This window comes from Panulirus ornatus, chromosome 2 (genome assembly GCF_036320965.1).
Source record: "Panulirus ornatus isolate Po-2019 chromosome 2, ASM3632096v1, whole genome shotgun sequence".
NCBI classification, from domain to species: domain Eukaryota; kingdom Metazoa; phylum Arthropoda; class Malacostraca; order Decapoda; family Palinuridae; genus Panulirus; species Panulirus ornatus.
The window spans coordinates 5195282-5206312 of NC_092225.1; the positions used below are offsets into that span (position 1 = coordinate 5195282).

Sequence of the window (11031 nt, forward strand, 5' to 3'; positions counted from 1 at the left end):
TCTATCAACTCTCTCATATGCCTTCTCCAGATCCATAAATGCTACATACAAATCCATTTGCTTTTCTAAGTATTTCTCACATACATTCTTCAAAGCAAACACCTGATCCACACATCCTCTACCACTTATGAAACCACACTCCTCTTCCACAAACTGATGCTCTGTACATGCCTTCACCCTCTCAATCAATACCCTCCCATATAATTTACCAGGAATACTCAACAAACTTATACCTCTGTAATTTGAGCACTCACTCTTATCCCCTTTGCCTTTGTGCAATGGCACTATGCCCGCATTCCGCCAATCCTGAGGCACCTCACCATGAGTCATACATACATTAAATAACCTTACCAACCAGTAAACAATACAGTCATCCCTTTTTAATTAATTCCACTCCAATATCATCCAAACCTGCTGCCTTGCTGGATTTCATCTTACGCAAGGCTTTTACTACCTCTTCTCGTTTACCAAATCGTTTTCCCTAACCCTCTCACTTTGCAAACCACCTCGACCAAAACACCCTATATCTGCCACTCTATCATCAAACACATTCAACAAACCTTCAAAATACTAACTCCATCTCATCACATCACCACTACTTGGTATCACCTCCCCATTAGCGCCCTTCACTGAAGTTCCCATTTGCTCCCTTGTCTTACGCACTTTATTTACCTCCTTCCAGAACATCTTTTTATTCTCCCTAAAATTTAATGATAATCTTTCACCCCATATATATATATATATATATATATATATATATATATATATATATATATATATATATATATATATATATATATATATATATATATATATATATATATATATATATATATATATATATATATATATATATATATATATATATATATATATATATATATATATATATATATATATATATATATATATATATATATATATATATATATATATATATATATATATATATATATATATATATATATATATATATATATATATATACATATATATATATATATATATTTTTATTCTAATCGCCATTTCCCGCATTAGCGAGGTAGCGATAAGAACAGAGGATGAGGACTGGGACTTTGAGGGAATATCCTCACCTGGCCCCCTTCTCTGTTTCTTCTTTCGGAAAAAAAAAGAGAAAAAAAAAAAAAATATATATATATATATATATATATATATATATATATATATATATATATATATATATATATATACATATATATATATATATATATATATATATATATATATATATATATATATATATATATATATATATATATATATATATATATATATATATATATATATATGTATATTTATATATTTTTTTTTTTTTTTTTTTATACTTTGTCGCTGTCTCCCGCGTTTGCGAGGTAGCGCAAGGAAACAGACGAAAGAAATGGCCCAACCCCACCCCCATACACATGTACATACACACATCCACACACGGAAATATACATACCTACACAGCTTTCCATGGTTTACCCCAGACGCTTCACATGCCTTGATTCAATCCACTGACAGCACGTCAACCCCTGTATACCACATCGCTCCAATTCACTCTATTCCTTGCCCTCCTTTCACCCTCCTGCATGTTCAGGCCCCGATCACACAAAATCTTTTTCACTCCATCTTTCCACCTCCAATTTGGTCTCCCTCTTCTCCTCGTTCCCTCCACCTCCGACACATATATCCTCTTGGTCAATCTTTCCTCACTCATTCTCTCCATGTGCCCAAACCATTTCAAAACACCCTCTTCTGCTCTCTCAACCACGCTCTTTTTATTTCCACACATCTCTCTTACCCTTACGTTACTTACTCGATCAAACCACCTCACACCCCACATTGTCCTCAAAGATCTCATTTCCAGCACATCCATCCTCCTGCGCACAACTCTATCCATAGCCCACGCCTCGCAACCATACAGCATTGTTGGAACCACTATTCCTTCAAACATACCCATTTTTGCTTTCCGAGATAATGTTCTCGACTTCCACACATTTTTCAAGGCTCCCAAAATTTTCGCCCCCTCCCCCACCCTATGATCCACTTCCGCTTCCATGGTTCCATCCGCTGACAGATCCACTCCCAGATATCTAAAACACTTCACTTCCTCCAGTTTTTCTCCTTTCAAACTCACCTCCCAATTGACTTGACCCTTAACCCTACTGTACCTAATAACCTTGCTCTTATTCACATTTACTCTTAACTTTCTTCTTCCACACACTTTACCAAACTCAGTCACCAGCTTCTACAGTTTCTCACATGAATCAGCCACCAGCGCTGTATCATCAGCGAACAACAACTGACTCACTTCCCAAGCTCTCTCATCCCCAACAGACTTCGTACTTGCCCCTCTTTCCAAAACTCTTGCATTTACCTCCCTAACAACCCCATCCATAAACAAATTAAACAACCATGGAGACATCACACACCCCTGCCGCAAACCTACATTCACTGAGAACCAATCACTTTCCTCTCTTCCTATACGTACACATGCCTTACATCCTCGATAAAAACTTTTCACTGCTTCTAACAACTTTCCTCCCACACCATATATTCTTAATACCTTCCACAGAGCACCTCTATCAACTCTATCATATGCCTTCTCCAGATCCATAAATGCTACATACAAATCCATTTGCTTTTCTAAGTATTTCTCACATACATTCTTCAAAGCAAACACCTGATTCACACATCCTCTACCACTTCTGAAACCACACTGCTCTTCCCCAATCTGATGCTCTGTACATGTCTTCACCCTCTCAATCAATACCCTCCCATATAATTTACCAGGAATACTCAACAAACTTATACCTCCGTAATTTGAGCACTCACTCTTATCCCCTTTGCCTTTGTACAATGGCACTATGCACGAATTCCGCCAATCCTCAGGCACCTCACCATGAGTCATACATACATTAAATAACCTTACCAACCAGTCAACAATACAGTTACCCCCTTTTTTAATAAATTCCACTGCAATACCATCCAAACCTGCTGCCTTGCCGGCTTTCATCTTCCGCAAAGCTTTCACTACCTCTTCTCTGTTTACCAAATCATTTTCCCTAACCCTCTCACTTTGCACACCACCTCGCCCAAAACACCCTATATCTGCCACTCTATCATCAAACACATTCAACAAACGTTCAAAATACTCACTCCATCTCTTTCTCACATCACCACTACTTGTTATCACCTCCTCATTTGAGCCCTTCACTGAAGTTCCCATTTGCTCCCTTGTCTTACGCACTTTATTTACCTCCTTCCAGAACATCTTTTTATTCTCTCTAAAATTTAATGATACTCTCTCACCCCAACTCTCATTTGCCCTTTTTTTCACCTCTTGCACCTTTCGCTTGACCTCCTGTCTCTTTCTTTCATACATCTCCCACTCAATTGCATTTTTTCCCTGCAAAAATCGTCCAAATGCCTCTCTCTTCTCTTTCACTAATACTCTTACTTCTTCATCCCACCATTCACTACCCTTTCTAATCAACCCACCTCCCACTCTTCTCATGCTACAAGCATCTTTTGCGCAATCAATTACTGATTCCCTAAATACATCCCATTCTTCCCCCACTCCCCTTACTTCCATTGTTCTCACCTTTTTCCATTCTGTACTCAGTCTCTCCTGGTACTTCCTCACACAGGTGTCCTTCCCAAGCTCACTTACTCTCACCACCCTCTTCACCCCAACATTCACTCTTCTTTTCTGAAAACCCATACAAATCTTCACCTTAGCCTCCACATGATAATGATCAGACATCCCTCCAGTTGCACCTCTCAGCACATTAACATCCAAAAGTCTCTCTTACGCACGCCTGTCAATTAACACGTAATCCAATAACGCTCTCTGGCCATCTCTCCTACTTACATAAGTATACTTATGTATATCTCGCTTTTTAAACCAGGTATTCCCAATCATCAGTCGTTTTTCAGCACATAAATCTACAAGCTCTTCACCATTTCCATTTACAACACTGAACACCCCATGTATACCAATTATTCCCTCAACTGCCACATTACTCACCTTTGTATTCAAATCACCCATCACTATAACCCGGTCTCGTGCATCAAAACCACTAACACACTCATTCATCTGGTCCCAAAACACTTGCCTCTCATGATCTTTCTTCTCATGCCCAGGTGCATATGCACCAATAATCACCCACCTCTCTCCATCAACTTTCAGTTTTACCCATATTAATCGAGAATTTACTTTCTTACATTATATCACATACTCCCACAACTCCTGTTTCAGGAGTATTGCTACTCCTTCCCTTGCTCTTATCCTATCACTAACCCCTGACTTTACTCCCCAGACATTCCCAAACCACTCTTCCCCTTTACCCTTGAGCTTCGTTTTACTCAGAGCCAAAACATCCAGGTTCCTTTCCTCAAACATACTACCTATCTCTCCTTTTTTCACATCTTGGTTACATCCACACACATTTATGCACCCCACTCTGAGCCTTCGAGGAGGATGAGCACTCCCCGCGTGACTCCTTCTTCTGTTTCCCATTTTAGAAAGTTAATACAATATATATATATATATATACAATATATATATATATATATGTATATATATATATGTATATATATATATATATATATATATATATATATATATATATATATATATATATATATATATATATATATATATATATATATATATATATATATATATATATATATATATATATTTAGATATATATATATATATGTATATATATATTCGATTATATATACATATATTGATTATTCCTTTACGTTTGTATCTATTGATGAGTGGGACAAACTTTCTAGTATATTAAGTACCTCCTCTTTCCAAGTGGAAAGTCTAAATAAATTTAGGGAAGTTAATCTTTTTAATCTTATCTATTTCTTTTGTAACCCTCATCATCTGCTTCATTTTATTAAGAATTGCATCATTTATCTCAAAAAAGACAATCATTGATCGAGAGAAAATATCCCCATTCGAGTGCGGATTTGACCCTAAAGGATCAGCGTGCATTCCATTCTCTCTGAAGTTTTTTTTTTAATTGCTGTTATATTCTTAATTTTTGATGTAGAAATCACACTCCTACTCCCTCTGGTTTGTACCATAAATTTCTCAAATTCAATTTCATGATCCTCTACCGGACTTATCTTCTTATGAATGCTCTTATTAAGCTCTGCCTCGAGTGACACTCTGGAGCTCTTGAATGATCTCAGTGGGGTTATAGTCAACAATGACATGTGACTTGCACTTACAAGGTGTTAAATTTAACTAACCTCATAAATTAGAAAGCGAAGATTTGCTCTTAGTTTCCACCTAAGCTTTGGTTTTATAGACCTCTAATTAATTTTTGGTAGAAGCCAAAAAGAGGCTTATCACTGTCAATGATTTCACTGAAATTTACTTTCCTACCAAGGAAGCATTTGTGGAATGAAAAAAGCTTCTAACTTATTTTCAAAGCGGTTCAACTCCGTTTATGCGTCTTTTTTATAGTGTAATTCCTAACACATTACATTTTCAATGTAAAGATGAAGATCAACTTCTAAAAATACACTCCTCACCTGCAGATAAATCGAACTTCATTTGCAGCTTCAATGCAACATTCTAAATATAAATCATACGAGTAATAAAGTATAATTGAAAAGATAATAACTCAAAAGAATAAAGTTTTCATAAAGATTTTAAAAGTTTTATCTTGCGTAATTTCAACATAACCGGAACCTTGCATTAAAACACTATAGCCTCCCTGTCCCCCTAAATGTTCTAATCACCCACCGTCAAAAATTTTTTTCAATTTTCTGCCAATTTTTAATGTCAATCTAGAGGGTAAAAACCCAGATAGATGTGGCAAAAATCACATTGTGCCAACAAATCTAGAAACAGAAAAAAAGATCATTCGACTTTAAATTATAATTCATATTTATAAAATCAAATATATACCCTAAAACTCCGCCTAATAACCTAACCGTAAATGCTAAAATTTTTAGAAAAAACCTTAAACAAATTATATATATCTCAGGAAATAATAACCAAGATAGAACTGATCCCATTACTACAGCTCCCATTGCCAAAATTAGCCTAGGATTTGTCATCGTTGTGGAGGAATCTCTAATTGAAATAAAAGAACTAATATTTGGCTCACCCCTAATAATATAAAACACAAGGCGGAAGGTATAACATACAGTTAAACCAGTAGCCAGAACATACAATATAAAAGCAACCATATCAATATTTCTCATAAAAGCTACCTCAAGAATTGAATCTTTCAAATAAAAACCTGACATAAAGGGCATCTCACAAAGAGCTAAATTAGATAGTCTTAAGCGATGAAGTTAAAGGTATCCTATAAATTAAACTTCCCATACGACGGATATCTTGGCACTCCTTCATTCTATGAATGATTATCCCCGCGCATATAAAAAGCAAAGCCTTAAACAAAGCATGAGTTAGTCGGTGAAAAAAAGCCAAATCAGGCAATCCTAAAGATAAAATTCTCATTATTACCCCCAGTTGCCTAAGCGTAGAAAGAGCAATAATCTTTTTCAGGTCATATTCAAAGTTAGCGCCCAAACCGGCCATAAATATAGTGAGACAAGAAATTAACAATAGAAGAGTCGAAACAGAAGATTCTATCAAAGCAGGACTAAACCGGATCAACAAATAAACCCCAGCTGCAACCAACGTCGATGAGTGGACTAAAGCAGATACCGGAGTGGGAGCAGCCATCGCTGCAGGGAGTCAAGCTGAAAACGGAATTTGAGCACTTTTGGTCATCCCAGCTACCATGACCAATATAGTTATCAGTAATATATTTTGATGGCCGATCTCGGACGAATAGAGCATAAAATTTCACCCCCCGAACTTACACATTAAACCAATTCTTATTAACACAGCAACATCACCCACACGATTTGATAAAACAGTAATTATTCCTGAATTAGAAGATTTCTCATTCTGATAATTAATAACTTAACAATATGAAACTAAGCCTAAGCCATCCCAACCAAGAAGAATTCTATTTAGATTAGGTCTCACAATTATTAAGATTATAGAACAAACAAAAAGAATTACTAAATACATAAAACGATCAAAATTTTTATCTTCTTTCATATATTCACCCCTATAATATAAAATTATAGAAGAAATACAAAGAACAAAACCAGAAAATATTATAGACATTCAATCAAAAATAATCATCACTAAAGGACAACCATTTGAAATACAAAACTCCCATTCAACCAAAAAAGCAACATTCGAAAACAAAAGAAACAAAGCTGAAACTAAGGAACAAAATGACAATACCCCAAGGAACACAAACCTACTTAAATTTATAGGCATTTTAAAAATCATGATTTAAGATAAATGATTTATATTTTTGGATCAACAAACCAACGTTTTTTCTAAACTATTTAAATAAGGTATAAAAGTTAAAGTTCTAATTTTAACAATTAAAACATTTAAAGGAAGTCAATGAAGCAATAAAATTAAAAAGTCTCGAATTTTACCAGGGCTACAAGAAAATGATAAACTATAAAATAAGCCATGCTGTCTAATTCTATACATATAAATAGTGTACCTAGCCCTTAAAAATAAAAGTGTTCCTAAACCAATCATAGTCACTTTTCTTCACCCGATTAAACTACATAAAATTTGGACCTCTCCAGCAAAATTTAAAGTTGGAGGGGCTCCCATATTTCCAATCCTGAGAACAAATCATTTCAACCCTATACTTGGCATGAACCTTAATAAACCTTTTCCAATTAATATCCTACGAGTACCGATTCGATCGTAGACCATATTAGCCAAACAAAACAAACCAGATGAACGTAGACCATGACCAACCATAACTACAAGTGAACCAGTCATACCCCATCATCTTGATGTTATAAGACCGCCTAAAACCATTCCCATATAAGCTACAGAAGAATAAGCAATTAAAGATTTAATATCCACTTCCTGTAGGCATATAAGCCTAACTAAAACTCCGCCAACAATTCCCAGACTTACTCATTATCAAACAAACCCCTTATCAATAATAAAAATCAAGGCAAAATTCGAATAATCCCATAGCCTCCCAACTTTAATAAAACACCAGCAAGAATTATAGAACCAGCTACTGGAGCTTCAACATGAGCCTTTGGCAATCAAATATGGAATAAATACATAGGAAGCTTAACTAAAAAAGCAAATACTGAAGAAATATATCACAATATAGACTCAAAATTTAACTCCATAATCTTATAAGGCTTCCCAATAGTTAAGCTGCCCCCCACATTGTACAATATAAAAATACAAATTAACAAAGGAAGTGAAGCAAACAAGGTATAAAATAACATGTATAAACCAGCCTGAACTCGTTCAGACTGATACCCCCAGCCCAAAATCAAAATTAAATTGGAATTAAACTCCTCTCAAATCTAATATAAAAAAACAAATGATTTATTACAGAAAAAGTTTACAATAAACAAACCAGTAAAAATAAACTAACTAAAAGGAAACCCCCCTAAAGTACTCATTTTTCTTCACCTTTTGCCTCGAACAAACCATTAAACCAACAACTCAAATCCTCAGCAAAATTAAAGCAAAACTTAGATAATCCATACCCTTCATATATCCGAGCTCATAAAGAAAAAAGTCATGACTACATTTCAAAAAAAAAAGAGAAAAGATAAAACAAATAAAAAAGATTGCACTACCTCCCATATCCTGACGAATATTATCAATACAATTTTGGTAATTAAGAGCTTTAACATTGTAAAGAATTAAATCTATTAAAATAATCGTTCCCATGGGTTCGAACTACAGAAACCAAAATAGATAACCCTAAAGCCCCCTCACATGCTACCATTCCTAAAAAACAACAAGAAAAAAGACCCATAACCATGACAAGATAACCCACAACTTAAAACGAGGAACACCCCTAGCATTACGAATTCTAACCTAAACAATGTATTCAAAAGATGCTTTCGTTTAGAACAAAATACCCATATCCGCAAAGCACCATAACACTTGGCACCAATCAATATAAAAAATTTAAAATTATCATTAGTTTTGATAGTTTATGTGAAAACTTTGGTCTTGTAAACCAAAAAAGAATATTAAAATTCTCAAAACATCAGGAAAAAAGTCCTGAACCTTATCTTTAATCCCCAAAATTAATATTATTAATTAAACTAATTCCTGATATTATTATTTTTTTATACCTATTATTTCTTTTCTTATCGATTTTATTCACTCGCCTAGTTCACCCAATAGCTGCAGGAATTATCCTCCTCATCCAAACATCTTTAATCTCCTTATCAACTGGCTTAGTCTCTTCATCGTTTTGATTCTCATATATCTTATTTTTAGTTTTCCTAGGAGGTATACTAGTCCTATTTATTGATGTTGCCTCATTAGCTTCAAATGAATCTTTTAAAACATCCTTTTTTATGCCGGACTCATTTTGGGGTTTCTCTCTTCATATCAACAATTTTTTTTTTTTCAGAGACACTCTCTTCTCTTTCCAACCAGTCTCAATGCAACACTCTTCTCAATTTACTAAAAATGCATTAGATTATTCATCTGCTTTAACACTGCTCATTTATGATTTCCCAGTAATAAAAATAACTATTGTAGTAATTTTATATCTACTTTCTACACTCACTGTTGTAGTAGAAGTAACATCAGTTTTCCTAAGAGCCCTACGCCTATCAAAATGAATGACAACACCGAATCGGAAAACACATCCATTATTCAAAATTATAAATGGAGCTATAGTCGACATACCCATTCCAAGAAATATTTCAACACTCTGAAACTTCGGCTCCTTATTGGGCCTGTGCCTGTCGGTTCAAATTCTCACAGGAATCTTCCTCGCAATGCATTACACAGCAGATATTGATTTAGCCTTCTCCAGAGTTGCCCACATCTGTCGCGACGTTAACTATGGGTGACTCTTACGGACGATACATGCCAATGGAGCATCATTCTTTTTTATTTGCCTTTACATACATATTGGACGAGGAATTTACTACGGATCCTTCCTATTTATTGAAGTCTGAATAATTGGAGTCTTCATTTTGTTCGCCACAATAGCAACAGCTTTTTTAGGATACGTTTTACCCTGAGGTCAAATATCCTTCTGAGGGGCCACTGTAATTACGAATCTGTTCTCCGCGATTCCCTACATAGGTACTGATCTAGTACAATGAATTTGAGGGGGGTTTTCTGTAAGAAATGCCATCCTAACACGATTCTTTACTCTTCATTTCTTATTACCATTTGTAGTTATAGCACTCTCCGGTATTCATATTGTTTTCCTTCACCAAAGAGGATCAGGAAATCCACTAGGTATCTCAAGACAACCAGACAAAGTTCCTTTCCATCCTTACTTCTCTTTTAAAGATCTAGTCGGATTTATTGTCCTACTCACATTACTAGTTATGATTACACTACTAGATCCATATCTTTCAGGAGATCCCGATAATTTTATCCCAGCTAATCCAATGTCCACTCCAGCACATATTCAGCCCGAGTGATACTTCTTATTTGCTTATGCCATTTTACGTTCTATTCCTAACAAAATGGGAGTTATTACCTTGGTTTTATCAGTTGCCATCATTATAATTTTACCTGCAACACACTGTTCAAAATTCCGAAGACTAGCATTTTACCCGCTAAGTCAGTTCTTGTTCTGATCCTTAGTATCAATTTTGATTTTACTTACATGAATCGGAGCATAAGTCATAAGGCATGACTGACCACCTAACCAAAGAAACAGTCAAACTGAAAACAGGAGATAAGTAATATACAAAAGAATTAAACAAAACTGGAAAGGTTTGTTCTTTAGAAAACAACTTCACAGCGTCAGAAAAAGGTTGCAAAATCCCCGCGATCCCCACATTAGTAGGCCCCTTACGAATTTGTACATACCCTAAAACCTTTCGCTCCAGCAAAGTCACAAACGCTACAGCAACTGATACACAAATAATTACCAACAAATACTTCAAAGCAGAAACAATAAAAATAATTAACTAAACTTATCT

The 11031-nt window shown here is 35.0% G+C and overlaps 1 pseudogene; it reads left to right on the forward strand.

The window, feature by feature from the left end:
* Positions 1-9705: 9705 nt before the first annotated feature.
* LOC139752533 (cytochrome b-like) lies at positions 9706-10716 on the forward strand (annotated as a pseudogene).
* The last annotated feature ends 315 nt before the right edge of the window (positions 10717-11031 follow it).